The sequence below is a fragment of the Octodon degus genome, unplaced genomic scaffold (genome assembly GCF_000260255.1).
Source record: "Octodon degus isolate 3935 unplaced genomic scaffold, OctDeg1.0 scaffold00040, whole genome shotgun sequence".
Classification (NCBI taxonomy): Eukaryota; Metazoa; Chordata; class Mammalia; order Rodentia; family Octodontidae; genus Octodon; species Octodon degus.
The window spans coordinates 14,224,162-14,243,694 of NW_004524616.1; the positions used below are offsets into that span (position 1 = coordinate 14,224,162).

Consider the following 19,533-nt stretch of genomic DNA (forward strand, 5'->3'; position numbering starts at 1 on the left):
AAGATGTTCTGCTCCTGAATCAGCTGGGTGGGTCTTGTCTCTAGCCTCTTTGCAGGGAGTTCTGCTGAAGGGTTCCCTGCTGGGCCTGCAGCCTGGGTCTATTCAGGATCCTGAGGCCTCGTGGCCTCAGTCGTCTCACTCACTCCAGGGGCCTGCTCTCTCTCTGTTGGTTTATTGAAAAGAACATTTAATGCTTAATCACTTTTGACCAATTTTGGATGTGTCTATCTGGCAAATTGCACAACTTCTCTGAAGATAACAAAATGCCATGTGACAACCATTGCTGATTTCCTATCCTCTTGTTTTAAAATTCTGCATCATTTTACTTTTTTAATTTTTTATTCTCTTTAAAATAAAGTGGCAAAAAAGAAAAAAGGTTAAATATCATGAGAGTTATTTGTCAAAAAAGAGAGTAATGACTAAAAGCAAAAGCAGCAGAAATAGTGACTATAAATATTAACTAGAAGTACTAAAAGTAGAAGAGATTTAAAAATTAATTAGGAGAAAGAGAAAAAGGTACATTTAGGAAGAAGGTAAATCTAAGAATTTTTATAAGCTCATTAGTGGAATAAAACCCTTGATCTGTATAATTAAGGGGACAGGGAGATAGATACATAATACAAAGACAAAGGCAGGGGAAATTTTATAACTGTATCACCATGGCCTACAAACATAAAAATCTAGAATTAAATGAGTGATTTCCTGGGAAAATATGAATGACCAGAATTGACTTAAGTGAAGTTGAAAATCTGAATAAATCATAAGGCTATAGTAATTAGAAGAGATAGTGGCACAGAAAGTAGGTAGGTAGATAGATTAAAGAGACAAAATAAAAAATCCAGAAACAGATTTACTTATGTGTGGGATCATGACATATAATGAAGAGGAGGCCATACTTCAGAAGGAGAGAAGAGGACCATTGGGTGGAGTGTCCTGGGTAACTTAACACTCCAGAGTATATTACTGTTTTCCACCTTTTTTATTCTTTTCTTTTTTGCAGTACTAGAGTTTGGACGCAGGATCTTCAAGTTGAGCTATACTCCCTGTCTGTTTAATTGTAGACAAGATCTTACTGAATTGCTAGTTTCCTGGGCTCAACTTGCCTGCCTTAACCTCTCAGAGTGCTGGGACTATAAACCATGAGGTCTATGATTCTGACTGACTCCCCTTCTCTCCTCCTTCTCTCTTTCTGTTAGTGTTGCACGTGGATTGGGAAGCAGGTGCAGGAAACTGGTACAAGCTAGTGTTGGCCTCCCTGTGCTGAGAGGTGGGAACTTATTTATTTGGCACAGGGCTCAGGTTCATAGTGATTCTCCTGTCTCAGCCTCCCCAGGACTGGGATTACTGGCTTGTGCCACCAAGCGCTAGTCCCGCTTATCATACAGTACCAGGGATTGAATCCTGGTCCTTATGTATGGCAGGCAGGCACTTAGACTACTGAGCTATCTTCCCCAGCCTGAGAGGTGGGATCTTTAAGAGGTGATTAGAAAATGAGCACCATGCCCTAATGGATGGAAACAGGTCTCTCTCTCCCCCTCGCCACCACCTTTGTGGGACACTTTCTACCATTTTATGATAAAACTACAAGGCTCTCACTAGATGAAACTCCTTGACCTTGGACTTCCCAGTCTATAATACCATGCCAAGTAAATTTCTGTTAATTATAAATGAACCAGTCTACAATACTGTTATAGTACCAAAAACTCCTATCCAAGTACTAACCAGGCCCAACCCTGCTTGGCTTCCAAGATCAGACAAGATCAGTCACGTTCAGGGTGGTATGGCGGTAGACTATAATACCAAAAATTAAGATACCCTTCTCCAAGCAGTGCCTTCTTTAATTTTACCTGAAAACCACCTGAAAAGTTTATGGAAGCTAACTTTCTGATCACTTTGCTAGACTTCCTAGACTCTCTGGGATAATTTATGGCACTTCTAAGAGCTTTGAATCCTAGTGTGGTGAGCTTTGTCGTCATATCCTTCTTAGGCACAGGATAGAGTAGTCTATCCAAGCTCAGATTAGAAAAACTGCTTTCTTTGATCCACTTCAAGTGAGAAACAGATCCAAGTTTCTGTGACTTAACAGACACCCCATCTCTGTGTGTCTAGATGTTATCTCGAATTCCAGGGATATATGTCAGGTGCATCCCTGAACTTTATCACTGGTTCTCAGGATGTGACTGAGTCTGCATGTGGTAGGACTTAAAGATTCATCTGGAAACACAATGACTATTTCCCTGTCTCATTGGCATTTCTCATCTCTGAGTGAGTCCCTTTAGCTCTGGACCACAGAGGTAGATTATAGGGGCAAGTCACCACAGGTCACCTAATCTGAGGAATAGGAAGAGTTGATCCTGATATCTCCTTCTATGAAGAGCTAGAAAGGCATGAACCCTCATCTTATTCCTTGTAGTCTTATTTTTCACATTCTTCCTTCAAGGTTTTGTGTTTTATTATATAAGGATGCCTTTTCCCAAAAAGAACAAAGATAATTTCACTGTGTCACCATCTTCCCCACCACTACTGTAAGTACATTATATTCTCTATACCTCAAAATCCCATAAACTAATGAAAGAAAAGAGATGTACCATGAGTGATTAGGGATACGGAGACTTTCATTTTATAAAAATAAAACAAATGGCATCATAAAAGTTTTATGATTTCACCTCATCCAGTCCTCTCAAGTAATATTAAAGCAAGCATCACAAACTCACCAGTCCTCCTATAGATTCACCACTTTCTTATCAATTAATCATCTGAGTCCTGGTTGGGTTCAGGTAACTCATTCCTTACTTAAACATGAATTGTTCCCAAGAAACTACTGTGTGTTTTCCAAGTCTGTCTGTAGGATGTGTGGCTTTCCCCCTGTGATCTGGGCCCCCAGCCTGGGCATGCTAGCTAATGACAACATTCCTAAAATGATTAATGGATTAGATGAAAAGTTCCTCCCCACTGAGCAATTTCATTTTATATTTTTTTAAAAAGTTAATCCTCTCCAAGTATTATCAAGTACCCAACCAGAGCTCCTTCTCATAAACAAGAAACCTGGCTGCATATTCTGTTATAGTATTTGGAATTCATGGTTCCTGGAAATCCCTCCTTTCATGGATCAGGGAAACATTTAAGTTAGTCAAATGAATTACCCTGAAATGATTAGGCTAACTTCTGATTATTTACCTCTGAATTGCTTTTATTTTTACTTTTTTATTCTCTAATTTTAATTGATACTATACATTTTATATTTTATGAGGGAATATCAATTAAAATTAGAGAATAAAAAAGTAAAAATAAAAACAATTCAGAATTTTAAAACAAGATGATAGGAAATTAACAATGCTTGTTATACTGCATATTGTTGTCTTCAGAGTAGTTGTTCAGATGACCAGACAAGGGTCTGCAGAACTGATCAAACAAGCATTAAATTTTTTCTAACAGTCTAAACTATTGGCAAACTACGTGCTCATATTCGAGATATTTATAATCTTATATATTAGATGTTAAGTGATTTTTACACAGTATCTTATTTAATTTTTCAGTAACACTTTTGCAGGGAGAACAACTATTTTGTTTCTATTTTATAGAGGAATAAATTGTCCTTAAACTTACTAAGAACCCACACTGGCCTAAATTCAAGGTGATCCTCCTGCCTCAGTCTTCTACTGCTGGGATTATGGGCATGCACCACCACACCTGGCATGGATTAGGATTCTAAGGCAGGAATGGCTTACCCCACAACCAGACCTGTGCCTCATCTCTTCATTCCCATTCATGCTTGGATGGACACACGGTACACAGCTGTAACACACTGGACACACACTGTGACAAATCTGTGTATCCAGACTCAGCAAAGGCAACCCACATGAGTGCTCCCTTCCTAAACCAAGGCTCGTCTTGGCCTCTGAGGACTCAAGATGGGTCTCTTTTATATCTTCACTCTGTTTTTATATTTGAAGATATGCTTTTTTTATCAAGGAGAGAAATTACAATCAGTTTAAAATACAAAAATATAACAGCTAAAAAATATAGTCAGCGATCTCACTATCTAGGAGCACCCACTGTCAGTACTTCTACTACAGGGCCGGGGAGATGGCTCAGTAGAATAACTGCTTGCCTGGCAAGTGCAAGGGCCTGAGTTCAATCTCCGGTTCAGCCAAGAAAAAACAAAAAACAAACAAACAAAAAACAAAAACAAAAACACAAACAAACAAAAAAACCCAAAAAACGACAACAACAAAAAAAACCACCAAAACAAAACAAAACAAAACTTCTATTCCTTTTTCCTCCTATTCTCATTATTTAGTCTCTATTTTTAAGCCATTCTTTTAAAAGCAGCACATCTCCTCTGTTTGGCCTGCTTCTTTGCCTTCCATTTAGCAGGACACAAGCAGCGACATGGTACTTTAAATGACATGTTTCTCAAAAATGTGTTAGAAAGCTGAACATTAACACCAGTGGAAAACTCATAGCATCAAAGTGGGGCCAGAAGCTTGTGGGCTCTTTCCAGAACAGAAAGGTATCATGAAATCTGTAATTTCTGTTTCTGTGGGTGCAAACTTCCCTGGGCAGAAGCAGTGCAGCGCCCTGTGAAGGGTGCTCCCGGCCCCACGCAGGGCCAGGCCTTGTGGCTGCTTTGTCCCCAACATCAGAGCAACAGTGCTGCTCGGTGTCTCTGGGAGCCCTAAGAGCCAATTCAGTATGCTTCTTGGGGTGCCACTTCCATATCCCTGCCAGTTTTGGGAAGAAGGCAGGATGCATTCCAGTCTTTCATTACTATAGAAATGGCCCACGTTGGTCTGACTGAGACATTAGATTTCACCTCGCTTATTTTCAGGGAACTGACTTGTTTTCTTTGGGCTTGTAGTCACTTCACATCAGACTCACTTCTCAGCACTACAAAGTCAAATTAGCACAAACTAAGGGGCTTATGCACTCTCTTGTGGGATAAAGACCAGAGTTCAGAACTAATGACAGAGACAGGCCCACATTCCCCTCCAGGCTTGCATAGAGGACGCTCCATGTTTCTTCTGTGGATTTGTGGTGAACGATGCCATTCTCTGCTGGGCCTTCCCATAGCCATCTCCACTGAGGGACTTCTTCTCTCTAAGCACAAGGCACTGACTTTAGCATCAGTCAAATAATTTAAGACAATACCATCTAGAGATCCCAAATTTAATTATAGCTTCAGAGAACATTTTCCAAACCAAGTCACAGTGATAGTCTCTCTCTCTCGTTCGCTTGCTCGCTCGCTCGCTCTCACTCTTGCTCTCTCTCTGATATTATTAAGCCCACTATATCCTTATGTCCACATACAGTGAAAAAAAACTGGTATAACAGACATTTAAGAACTTCTAACACTTTTCATAAATATGAAAAACTACTTGTAGCAAGATCGCTGCAGGTCACCGAAGGAAAGCAGACCTCTGGGCTAAGGAGATATAGGTGTCCAGGGAGTCTCAGAGAGATACACGTTTCAGGACAAAATAGAGTGATGGATTCTGGGCTTTGACAAATGCCATTAGAACAAACAGAAAGATGGTGGATATTAAATATGTTTAATTTAAATGTGATCAGTAAGAGGAAGGCATTTGTGGTGGTGCTGAACATTAGAGAATGATGGGGACTATGGAACCAGAGGCCAAATATCATAGCAGGGATAAGCAGGGGTCTAAGTGGGCCTAGAAGACCATACTTCACATCCTCCATGCACATGTGGTAGTCGCTCCCCTGCTGAACTTGGCAAGCTGGCCTTTCTTTTTTCTTTTCTTTGTACATTTTATTATTTCAAACCATGTGAACAATTCCATAAAATGTAAAAAAAGCAAGGAAGTATTCAACGTGGAAGGACCCATGCCTGGGGCAAGAGCACGAGGGGCCTGGCCCCTCAGCAGGCAGCAGTGGTTCTAGGTTAGCGCTAAGGAGCTACATTTGGGTTAACGGAGCCTGGGCCCAAGGCCACTGGGTGAGGCCCTCAGTGACATTGGCAGTGGTCTGCAACAGCCCTTGGAACCCATTTCTGCAAAGGGCAGGGCAAGGGTGCCACCCACACGGGGTAGCCAGCAGAGGGACAGGTGTAAACACGCGGACACACTCAAGGCACAGAATCACTGGAATGGGGGTCGGGTGGGTGCTGGTCAGGATCTGACAGTTTTAAACAGATTTTCTCTAAAAAGTTTTCTAAGTTCATAGGTTTTATTTATTTATTTTTTTTCTCCTTCACTTTTATTTTTAAAAAAGCTATGAGAATGAGCAGGTGGACTTGTGGTCTCCTGGAATGGTGGAGTCTCACTTCTTGTGCTTTTTCCTTTGGGGTCTCTGAGGGGTAGTGGGGCAGGAAGGGCAGGAGGCTCCCTGTAAACATTTGGACTTGGGCTGGGTCAGGGCTGGTGTTGGACAAAGCCAGGGATCCAGGCTGGAGAAGTGGGTGCCCCTCCAGACACAGGCCTTGGAGACTCGTCATGTGCTCCCCACCCCCCACAGAAAAACTAGAACAGATGCCCAGGAAGAGGCACCATGGCTACTCCTGGCACCTCTGATAGAGGCAGGCTTCAAACTGAGGCTTGTGGCCACCCCTCCCCTGAGTCTGAAGCTGAGGGAAGGACCAGGAGAGCTGAGAACAAAGAGGACAGAGGGGAGAAGCGGCCAGGGGGACAGGCTGGGAGCATGGTCTTCTTGGCCCCATCTTCCTCAGGGGCTGGAGGAGCAGTCAGCAGTGGCCCATCCTGCCAGGCCCACTGCCCCTCAGAGGAGGCCGCAGTCCTTCAGGTTGTTCTTGATGATGACATCAGTGATGGCATCAAACACAAACTGCAAGTTCTTCGTGTCAGTGGCACACATAAAGTGTGTGGAGATCTCCTTGGTGTCTTTGTGTTTATTTAGGACCTCAAACTTACTCTGGATGTGGCTGGCTGCCTCATCATATTTGTTGGCTCCTTCGTACTCTGGGAAGCAGATGGTCAGTGGGCTGTGTGTGATCTTTTCCTCAAACAGGTCCTTCTTGTTGAGGAAGAGCATGATGGACGTGTCCATGAACCATTCGTTGTTACAGATGTTGTCAAACAGCTTCATGCTCTCATGCATGCGGTTCATCTCCTTATCCTCAGGTAGCACCAAGTCGTAAGTGCTGAAGGCTACACAGAAGATGATGGCTGTGACGCCCTGAAAGCAATGGACCCACTTCTTTTGCTCAGACCGCTGACCATCCAAGTCAAACAACTTGAAGTGTAGGTCCTTGAAGGTCAAGTGTGTTTCCATAATACCCGTGGTCTTCACACGGGTCCGCAGCACATCCTGCCGTGCAGAGATGTAGTCACTCTGCGTGATCAGCTCCAGGTCATTCAGGTGGTAGGCAGCTGAATCGTTGAGCGACTGAAGCAGGCCTGCACACCATGGTCGGCCCAGAGCCTCCGGATAACGCCAGAAAGGTCCTCAGGAAGCATGCCTTGCTCCTCAGCAGTGCAAGACAGTGCAAACAGCTGCCTGGCGTCATCCGCAAGACGAGGGTCAGCAAAGTCAATCTGCAGGTTGTCCATAGCCTTGACAATGGCCATGATGGACTGGAAGGTGTTGCTGTAGATAACCGCCCGGTACTGCCGGTACTCCTTCTCTGAATAGCCATCATGGGGCTGGGGAGATGGCTCAGTAGAATAAGCACTTCCCTGGCAAGTGCAAGGGCCTGAGTTCAATCCTCAGTTCTGGAAAAAAAAAAAAAAAAAAAAGAAAAGAAAAGAAAAAGAAAAAAAGAAAACTGAATTGAATAGCCATCTTCATGGATGATCTTCATCTGTTTGATGATGGTGCTCTTTCCTGACTCGCCAGCACCTAACAGAAGCAACTTCACCTCCCGCGCCGCCTTCTCGCCGTCCTCCCGCAGGTTCTTGTTGATCATCTTGGAGCGCTCGGCTGCCGCCTTGTCTTCGCCGCTTACGCTTACGGTGCACCCCATCCCGCCGTCCACCGGCCCGGGCCCCGCAGGGCCCACGACCTGGCTCGGCCCCGCCCGACCCACTCGGTTCCCACCGCAGGCCCTTTCCCGACAGCTCCGGATGGGCAGTTCCGAGCGACTGTGGGAGGCGCCTTCCCGGCCAGCGCTCACCAAAGGCCTGGCCTTTCTTTTGATCAGAGAAACCCTTTCCTTTATGCCTCTTTAAGTACACTAAAGTATCACTGTCTCTAATCCCAGCAGAGTCCAGCCTCTCTTAATTTACTCTCTGCAGTATTCTGGGGGCCCCGCCCATTAGCTCAGGTCTTTGTCTGCTGAAACAGCAGTCAGGCTCAGGAGGCTGTGGTTCCATCCCCTCATCCTCAAGCCAAACCAGACCTGCCCTGAAGGCATCCTGAGCAGGCAAAAAAAAAAAAAAAAAAAAAAAAAAAAAAAAAAAAAAAATCCTTCTGGAGTATTCTGGAAAGTCTGCTTCCACCTTCCTTGCCAGCACCCAGGCTCCAGAACTCAGACTATCTTCCCTACCTCATCTAACTTTCCTCAAGTCCTGCTACTTTGTCAGCCCCAAATTCCATCTATAGTCATGCCCATTCTCCTCACCACTTTGAAAATTCCTGTGTCTTGCTTACTTTTCTATTTTTATTTCTTTTCAATGTCTATTATATAAGGGATTTAGTAAATGAATTGTGAGGAAAATGCTCTTAATTGTGTATTAGAGTCTGTTTTATGGAAGAAAGCACATAAAACCTCAGTCCATGATTTACTGTCTAACATCAAGTGTTTTAGCTAATGATCATCCAAATTGGTTTTAGGCAAACATGTACAAGACTCAAGGAAAAACCAGTTCCTTTGTCAATACTTCTGTAATCTTTCTTGCTTCTGTTGAATAGTTACTGCTCCACAGTTCTTTGATTCTCTGTCTAGTAAGATTTGAAGCAGCCTGCTCCAGCAAGCATATGATAGTCCAGTTGATAAGGCAGTTTGGGGTAGAAAGATAAGCCAAAACTTGGCACTTGGTGAGCATGCTGGCTTTTAAAATCCTTCTCAGTTTTTACATCAGGAATCACCATGTAGGCATAGGTGGACTAAATAAGACAGTGGCAGGGGCTGTGGGAAACTGGGGAAAGAGCAACAGTACTAACAGGAGCAGCGGCATCCCGGCTCCTGCCAGTTGTTACCTCTAGGAAATGTGAGCCTAGTGTTTGCATACTGTCTATGTGCTCCAAAAAGAGAGAAGATGCGGAAGTGCTGGTCACCTGCAGGTACTCATGACAGTGTAGAAGGAAATTAAATGACTCCTGCTGTCCCCAGAGCCAAGAGCAGCACTCTACGCTGCCAGTAACTGCTTCAATCTTTTAAAAAAAACAAAACAAAACAAACAAACAAACAAACAAAAAACTCATGCCTTCAGAAAGGCATCGAAGGGTTTTCAAACTGGGCTTGGAACTTTCCTGAAGCAGTTTTTCCCTGTTCTTGACTAGAGTCACATCAAATGACCATTGAAAATGAGGGGAGCTGGCCGATCAGAATCCTATCCATTGAGCCATAGGACCACGTCCTGGGAGTTTAGAGAGTAGTTTCTGATGGTGACTTTTCCTTCATGTATAGCTGTAGCATTCTAGCCCTGAGTCAGAGAAATTAACCAACGGTTACTATGTGGGCTTTCTTGGTGGTACAAGAATTTAAAAATGATCTACGTGTCTCTTGAACCATCATGCTGTCCCTGACAGGTGGATACCATCTGCTTTCAATAAAACCTTGGGAAACACTTCCCTAGACTGGATCTTCAATTTTTCTCAGTCAGCATCCCCTCCCCCAGCAGAGGGTGTGATCTGATCTAGAGCAATAGGCTTGCAAGTCTGCCACTAAGTGCTTTCAGCTTCAGATGTTTCGCTGTCAGCTGAAGCCCCTCTGTGGATCCGGATCCTGGTGTGAAACCACAATTAAGTAAGTGGGGGGAGATGACCATTCTACCATTCCAGTGAGGCAGGTGGGTTGCTATTTTGTATATTGTTTCTTATTTAATCCTCTCAGAATCATATTCTGATGGGATGGGCATTACTACAACCACCTTGCTGATGAGCGAGCTGAGGTGTGTTATAATAAAGACTAAACCATTTCTCTAAGACACAAGACTGATGTGGGTGAGCAGTGGGATTGCTGTAGTGCAGTCTGGCCCTAGGCAGAGAGACTGTGGCTTCACACAGAGCCAGGTCTGCAGCCTGCAGTGCACTCAGGTACAGGAAATTCACATTTTTGTTTTTCCCTCTAAAATCAAGCCAAGTCGGATTCAGCCACATGTTGGTGACATAGCAATCAACTTATTGCTAGTAATGGTTGGGATCCCCTTCTTCTTTGTCTTTAATTTGTACAGACAACAAACCTATTTTTTTGAGAAAACATAAGTCACTGTCATTAAAAGATGGAAACAAACACTGCAGTGTGCTACCACCAAAAAATTCATGTAACTGAAAAAATATGAATCCTCTTCTATCTCCTGTAAAGTACCTAAAGCTTTTAGGGGAGAGATTTGTCTTTACAGTTGTGAATTTATATGAAAAAAAATCCTGCTTTCCCACTGTAATTTTCTTAACATTAATTGCAGCTTTTGCAAGAGCGATGGTTAAGATCTAGTGTTTGACTAGTTTTCAGCAACCCAGATGCTTTATATTAACCCATTTGCTGAGGGAAACAACACCATTTGTCACCAGCAATAGTCCCTTGTGGACAGTCGCACTTTACTGTTTCTATCGCTGCTCAGCTTCTTCTTAGCCCTTATGAGCTCATTTTGCTTTCATGCTACACTTAAGTTCCTCTGCTTTTAAAACATTTAAAGATGTGCGTGTATTTTTCTGCCTTTTCTATCCGAAGGGTTGGTCTTATTGATCCAACCTCACAATTAGTATAGCATCAAATATTTATTTGAACCTGATCGTTTGGTATCAGGCTCCCAGCTCCCTCAGGGGGCTTAGCAAGCTGACTATGCCTGCCGTGTGTCCTCGTGCTGTGTTGCCAGCACCCCAGCACCCAGGAGCTGCGTGCCAAGTTATTCTTCAGCCTGACCCATCTATCTATCCCCCTCCCTCCCTCCCTCCCTTCCTCATGAATGTGACTTCTGCAGTGAATGGCTTGCTTGGGTTAGCCATGAGCTATACGTGCTGCTTTTAATCTTGCTTTGGCTACAATGTGGTTAGGACACAGTGTAAAATTAGTCAAAGCATGAGAGGAAATGGTACCTGTTATGTTAGTCTCTATGGATAGTTATGAACTGGCACTATAAGTATGTATCACTTTTTGTTATATTTCGCTGTATTTTCAGAGAAGGCCAGAGAACTTGGTAAATACGAAGTTATGGTTGATCTTTATTACTTTATTATCTTTATTACACAGGTTTGGGGGAGGCTGTGTCGCAGTATGCCATGAATGTGAGTGTGTGTATGGACACATGTTCCTCAGTGGATGACCCTCTGGTTTTCATTTCCTTTATTTAAATATTTGGCTTTAAAAGCAACATAATAAAGAATGTCTTATGGACTTGAGAATTCTGTTTACCTCAATTACCTTGACTTAGATCTAGAAATAGGACAAAACCAAAACTGTATGTTTCACCTCTTGCTCCTGTGTTAATAAATATAAAGCAATTCAAGGACTTGTGTGCAATATGAATATAGTCTTGATGAATAACAAACTCTCAAAAATAAAACTGTCTTTCATTTGTAGATAGGAACTAGATAGTAGAATGTATCAAGGATAGGCAATTTCTAAATTGTTACCAATTCATTCTTAATAAGATTTAGATGTAGAGTGTATATTTAATGACATAGCCAAGATTGATGAGTAGGAATGATTAGACCCTGCATTTATAAGCTCTTGAGCTTATAAGCTGAACTTTAGAAAGAAACACAAAACTTTAAAAAGAAACCCAAAGGTTTAAGAAGAAACCCAAGATTTGTAGCAGTGAATGTATAAAAGCATGAAAAGAAGGTTTAAGGTATGTACTAAAAAATGGTATCTTCTTATTTTTATGTTTACACTTAAAAGCCACCTTTGTATTTTAGAAAGAATCAGTCTCCAAAACTTTCACTGATAGCAGAATGATAGCACATCCTTCCCCCACTAACAACAACAACAACACACACACACACACACACACACACACACACGTGTGTGGGCTTACATATCATCAACATATACACTATTCTGTAAAGTAGGTCATCACATTTGAACTCTAACCTTAAAACTTTCCAAGACAGCAGACTGATGCCTTCACAAAATAAAAAAGAGTCAGTTTTTGTGTAGGTTGCATGTTTTCAAATCACCTTCTTGCCTCAAATAGAGGTACTGTAGATATTGGAAAATTGTCAGCAAAATTTCCCCGAAGCTAAACAATTTAAGTTAAAACCCCATGGTCTTCAATTTGTTCAGATTTCTTGTCTCCTATAGTTAAGCTGAAGGGGGAAAAACATTCAGTGAAATGTCTACTCAGTGATTCCATCAATTTAGGAACAGGCTCAAACAAGTGAATGAATCATGCAATAAGCCGCATACACTGGAAAATGGGTCATCTTCCCTGAACAGTACGATATCTGGAGCCAAACCAGGTTTGGGTGGATGAAAATGTCATTTAAGTAGATCCTTTTAACTTGTTCTTGAAAAAAAATGTCACTGACAACTATTTGTCTTTTCAAAGACACTACTTTCAAATATCTTATCCTGCAAGCCTGAGAATATATTTAATTCTAGAGAAAAGCCTTTCAGCACCCTGAGAAATCCTTTTTGTTCAAAACTAATCAATTTTTGCTTTGTGCACAAAAGTAAAATACTTTGTCAAACTCTCTGCAGAAATCCTTTTAGCTATCTTAAAAAATACATTTTGTGCAGCCCTGGCTGATTTCTGTTATATGGGCAAAAATTTACTTTGTCAAATTATATTCTTCAGAAAGCCTTTCAACTGACTTAAAAATCCATTTTGCGCAAAACAATGACCATGCATCAGCTCAGAGTGATTGCACAGTAGTTACTTAGCCTGGAAAATGGCAGCAAAATGTCAGCTGAAATGAAAGACACACAAACCAGGGCTTATCAGGAAAAGTGCAGATGATTCATGTAACATCATAAATAAATAACGCTGACTTTGTGTTGAGGTAGGTTTAACAGCGCAGGTTCTTTTACCAACTAAGGTGTGATTCAAAGCAATAGGAGTGGGGGCCTTACCTGGTGACAGTGACATGTGCGAAGATCAGGAATGATGTTTTTAACACTCATATTTCAAGGTCACTAGTACTATATTCATGGGTGAACAAGAAAAAAACCCTCTGCCCAGTGACAGGGTGGAACTTAGAGTAGCAGCAGGATAATGATAGCCAAGAGAGGAGTGAAATTTCTCAGTCCATGCCTGGAATAGCCATGGCTTCTTCAGTGCTCATATCATTTTGTTGGCTGCCTCTGATAGAAGGAGTTACATAGAAGAAAGAAAAGGATTAGAAAAGTAGAAGGGAAGAGTAGAAGTAGAGATGAAGACCATGGTTTTGGTTGATGAAATATCAGCTTCCAAGTGGATGATGGTGCCTTCAGCTAGCTCTCAAGAACAGGGAAGAGGGTTCCCTACTCGGAACACCCCATGTTTTCCTTCAGGGTCTCCTGTCACTGCATTGAAGGGGGCTTTAATGTTCTCTTTGCATAGGGCCATGAGAGTCACAAAGCAGGCCACAACTGAGGATACTTGCCCTACTTTGTGCCTTCTATGACATTTTTGCCTTTGTCAACTGCTTTCTTCATTGAAAAATATATTAGACTTAGATGTTATGTCTGCATTGACATAAAGATTAATGCATTAACACTTTTGAACCTAAAGTTCTTCTTTTGCTGATTTTAAAATAAATGAAGATGTTTTCATGAGACATAAAGCCATCATATGCCTTGTTCCTCAGAGGCCCAACAAGAAGTTGGTCCTTTGGCACAGACCACACCAGTCCCTTGTGGCACTGCGATGGAGTTAACAGGGCTGGCTGGAACCAAATGCTCCTGGATGTAAATTTTCTCCCTGGGAGACAGGAGCATATTTTCTTGGGATCTGTGCAGAACAATAAGGATACACATGGTCCTCACTGGCAGCAAGAACTAACAGGTGGGATCCCATGGCCTTTTCTCTAAGAACCAGAACATGTCCTAAAAGTTCCAAATCAGAAACATCCAACTTTCAAGCTGCTTCAACTTGTGGCAACTATTTCACACACACACACACACGCGCGCGCGCGCGCGCACACACACACACACAATCTGTTATCAGTTTATCATTTGGTGGTTAACACAGACTCAAAGGAAACTGAACACTTAGAATGCACTGTAGGTACTCTTCTAGCTTTTTTCCTTCTATATCAACTCACTTGATGTTTCTTTACACCCCATCCAACATAGGCGCCGACTTCCCTTCATTCCTCTGCAGACCAGGAAACTCCATAGTACTCTCATGGGTCTGCTCTGCTGGAGTCCAATCCATGGCTGTGTGTTGCACTTTCCACCTCTCTGTTCCTTGAAACCTTCTATCTGCATAGTTCTGATGTCTTCCCTTATAAAACATGGGACTGTAAATGGTGACTTTCGATGGAATTTAAGAATGTTCCTATTTTTGTTTCTCAGCTCTGGCTGTGCATCAATATTACTAGAAGGGAGGAAAAAAAATCAGATATCCAGTTCTAACTACTCTAACCTAACTAAATCTGGATCTTCAGAGAAGGTAGCTGGGCATTTGTGCTTTTATAACACCCAGGTATTGGCGTTTGACTTGATAACCTGTTCACTCTTACGACTTATGCAGGAATCAGTTTTATAGCATTTTCGATACCATTTGCTCTGCTTTGGGAAGAAAAAAGTATACAATGAGTGTTAAAAATGATTGCCTTTATAAGACATGATCATATAACCAAATATAATCTGGCTTTTTGTCTGATACGTATTATACATTAAACTATGTGGTGTATTTTTACTACATTTAAGTTACATTTAAGATGGACAACAATAAAAGGGCAGGCTATGTGGCACTGCATGATGTATTTCAGGAGCTTCCGGGAACACACCAAATAGGGGCATTTTCAACACGGCTGAACTGAGGTGCGCAGCACGTGAGTTCCGTAGGAAGAGCGCGGGACACATTCGCTTGCTGCGGACAGAGCAGACTGAACATTAATGCGAATATGAGCCTTTAAAGTGAAGAGGGGAGAAACCCTGAGCTGCAGTCATGGATCTGTAATAGAGATGCTTCTCAGAAGAAAAGTGATAGGCAGTTTTTGCTTTGTGCATAATAATAAATGCTCAGTAAATATTTATAGTAGATGCTTAATGAAATTTTACTGTTTAGATGAATCTTAATAGGAGGGCTTCTTGGAACAGGTCATTTGCAATGTCTTTGTCAAATAATCCCTGGGGCTTTTGCTGTTGTTTTTTGTGGGGTGCTAGGATTTGAACCCAGAGCCTTGATCTTGATAAGCAAATGCTCTAGCACAAGCTGTATTTCTAGCCCTTTTTAAAACTTTTATTTTGAGACAGTGTCTCTATGTTGTCCAGGTTTGCCTTGAATGTGTGATTCTCTAGTGCCCCAGCCTTCTGAGCAGATGGGAATACAGATGTGTGCCACTACCCCTGCCATAAATAATCATCAATGTTGATTTGCTCCCGAAGAGAGAATTTATAGCTTCATTTATAAAATACATAGTTGTAATTTTCAAAATGTATACAACAGTTTAAGTTTTCGTTCTTGCAACTTCTGGACAACTAGACTATTGAAACATTTGCGGTTAAAACATTTCAAAGAACCTCTTATGTTACCTAGAATTCACCACTCAGATGAAGATCATTATGCTATATTCTTCAATGTTCTCTCAGACTTACACATCAAAAGAGGTTTAATGGTATAAAACATTTTAAGCATCAGTTAAAATGCCAAAGCTATTTTTGGAGGCTCAGTGCCCTGGGGACAGCCTGTGATCAGAATGAGGACTATATTCCTCAGGGAGGGGTCAGTACCCTGTATCCTAGGAACATCGGACTTTGGCCTGTCTCTCATGGCTTCAAGAAAAGAGTAGGAATTCAGAACCTAATTTATCAAGTTAATGTCCCTAGAGCAGCTCAATTTACAAGCCTAGGTCCTGGGTCAAAGTCTCCAATTCTTAACCCTGCTGTCCAGGATACCCTTGTAAGTGCAAACATCATTTCTGGTGTGGTTATTCTTATGACCACAATCTCTCTGGAAACTCAGTGACCTCAGTATGGCCTTGGGCTTTCTTTCTCCACTCTTCTGCGGTTCCCTATGTTATGTCAGTGGGGATGTCTCATTGTATTTTTCAACTTTCAATTAAACAATGGCTTTGTTTTGCAGATTCTTCAGAATAACAAAACTGGCTGCAGTCACCCCAAAACATCCTGGATTTCCACAGTTATATGCTCATATATAGAATGTTTTAAAATCTCATTATGTAGTACTTAAGCACAATTCACTTTCAAGTTTGAAAATTCTTTCTGCCTAGTACATACATAGATCTCTATGTACCGGATGTTGCATAAAGTTGGATAGTTAGCACAAGAGAGGAACATGCATTTATAACACAAAACCTTACAGTATATGTAAATTACATGTTTATTCTTCTTAGAGTAGGAAAAAAATCCCATGATTTTTTTCTTACCACTCTCTGTATTCTGTCCTTTCCCTTTTTCCCTTAACAGAAAAGAATGCATTTTGGTTAGCAATAAAGAATGTATAAGCGTTATGTTTTCCTGAAGGTGGTTTGGAATATAGTGTTAAGTATTTCAATTTCACTGGGCTCTGCCAGGAATAAATCACACCTTTAGTCATGGTCTGTGTCTCTACAATGCCTTTATGTATTTAGGTGTAAGTGAATTTGATTTATTTTTTCATGTCCACTCCAATTATTTCATCCTATTAGTATTTAGGTCAGCTAGGTTGGAGAGGGCTTTGTATCTGGGGCCCACACTCTTTTCAAGTTCCAGTGTTATTATGGGTCTGTTAAAAGGTCATTTTAACCTCTGCAGAATGAAGAGCACAAAGACTTGGAGCTTTTCCATCCCTTTCCTGACACATGTCAGTAAACATTCAGCTGGACTTGTGCTGGGATAGGTTTGTAAGAGCAAAGCTGTCTGGATACAAAGACTGACATGATGAATGATCAAAATAATTCTGAGCTTCCCATGCACTCCTACAGGAAGTGCCGTGATAGAGTGTCCTGGGCAAAAATCACAAGATACTTTCTGTGTAGAAGACAATTTACGAGGAATTTGCCTTCTTCTCCAAGATGCCCTGCTGAGTAATGTCCTCTAGGTCTGTGCAACCTCGGGTTACAGCCAGACATTGATTATTTGTCAGATAATGCTATCAGACTTACAAAGACGTTCACGGTCCTACTGCAAGGAAATAAATGACAACGGCATTCTTGGTGAAAAAAAGACGGAGAAAGCACAATAAGAGGCACCACAGAAAGTGCTCTGTGAGTGTGCAATGGGTTAAATGAGATTGTTTTCATAAACTTCAGATTCATTGCCAAGATTATTACAATGCATTTCTGTGCATGACAAGGCATCATTTTACATTGTAGAGTGGGGACAATCAGAGCTTGAAAGGTGTTGACCACTTCCTATGGCAAATGTTCTGGTTATATTAGTAGATCCTGCTGTTGTCTCAGCTATCATCCAAGATATGTATTCTCCCATAATGCAGATGGAAACATTGAGACCCCGAGAAGTTAAACCACCTACTCTATACCCTCTAGAAAGGAGTTTGTCATTTGAAAAAATTGATGATTAGTGGTAAAATATTGCTTCTATATGCTTATACATAAATATTATTGGTTTGTGCTCCTAGATTGCCAAGTAGAAAGAAGTCCTAAGAGATTTTTTCTTTTTTAAATTTTTTGTCTGTGGGAAGATATGGAGCCATAGGATTTTAGGAATTTGTTTCTGGTGACAAATATTTTCCCAGCTCTAGGCATTAGTTCTTGGTTTCTTCATCACCTACACACACCTCTGGGATATTTTCCTCTCCTTATTCTTGACAGCAAAGCTCTTGGAGTGGCCTTTACTGTCTTGAGCTGGCCCTTTCTTTTGTGGGACTTACTGTCACACGATACATCTCAGTCATGAGGATTTTCTCTGGAATTGTCCACAGGCTGGTTATTCTCTACATTTGTGTAAGACTAAGGGAGCATGCAGTGCTTCATAAAAGTGAAAAGTGAAGATAAAGGCCTTGTGAACATAAATAACGAATGAATTAGGAGCAGGGATGTCTGTTTGTGGTAAAGTCATCTCTCTCTTCAAAAAGTATAGAATTTCCACCAGCAGGAGACAAAGCAAAGTGAGTACTCCAGCATCAGCCCAGAGAGCAGAACTGGGCCACTTCCTGCATGCACCAGCGGCTGCCTTTGGGTCATGTGCCCTACACTCATGCACTTTAACAAGACTTACACAGTCCTAACCCATGTACTAAATGCTTTAAGACAATTTTAAGGCAAAGATCTTCAAAAGCAAAATATACGTCTCAGCCATCAGTCTGAAACCCACTGCATAGAGTTCACTGATGTAAATATGTGTGACAGATTGAAAAAGAATGATTGAATGTCTCTTAGTTCTCTAGCTCTTATTTCGGCTCTATCACTTGAATTGTAGTTATTGTAATCCTGGCAGAAACTGTACTCAAACAATAATTTAAAGATAGTTTTGTTGACCTAGATTTGAAAATTCATGGGAATTGAGTTTTGAGCGTGGGGTGGCCTGAGGCGGAGAGCAGTAGGACAGAGTCTTTTGGGTGTGGTCACAGAGAGCCTGAAAAGGGACAGCTGGGTAGCTGTGCAGGCCTAAAGCAGAAAGTTCAGTCACACCAGGAGCCTTGTAGTGTGTTTCAAGGTGGCAGGAATTAATTCCCGTGACTAGACATCAGTAAACAAGAAAGTGTGGGATGGAAAAGCACTGAGGCAGGCACAAACACTTCTCTAAAGCAAAGCACTCACTTGCTAAGATCACTGCAAGACGTAGTTATCACAGTCAGCACCTTGGAAAGTCCTGCCCCTGTTCTAGTTGATTTTCTGCAGAAACAGATGAGAGAATTTGTGTGAACAAACAGCTTTTTAAAACACTGATTTGAAGAAAGGGAGCAGTGAGGAGATTGGGCCAAATAAAAGGAGTTGTCTTTTCCTTAGTGCTTCACCCTTCTGGCTTGTGGTACTTTTGGGAGGAATGTTTTGAGAGATGAAATATCATGCAGACAGCAGGAAGGGAAAGACCTGGGACACAGACGCTTTGCATACATTTAGCTCTATTCATATCATTAGGCGGGGGAACCAGGGCCAGTGCAGCTAAAAGCTAGAGAGGAACTAACCAGCGCTTTATCTCCTAGTGCCAAGGACTACATGATGAACTCTGCAGTGAACCAAATTTATTACAGAATGGTGTTCATTGCCACTGTATCAAGCACTTTGCTGCAATTACAGAGCATTAGGTGGAGGAACAAATCTCAAGGGGAAAGTCTAGTCTTTTAATCAAGCATGAACAAAGTCAGGATGCACAAAAACCACCATGTGAGATATATGTAT

General features: G+C 41.7%; 1 pseudogene; it reads right to left on the reverse strand.

Annotated features, from left to right (window-relative positions):
* Window positions 1–6,483: 6,483 nt before the first annotated feature.
* Window positions 6,484–7,942, reverse strand: LOC101583880 (annotated as a pseudogene).
* Between the last annotated feature and the right edge of the window lie 11,591 nt (window positions 7,943–19,533).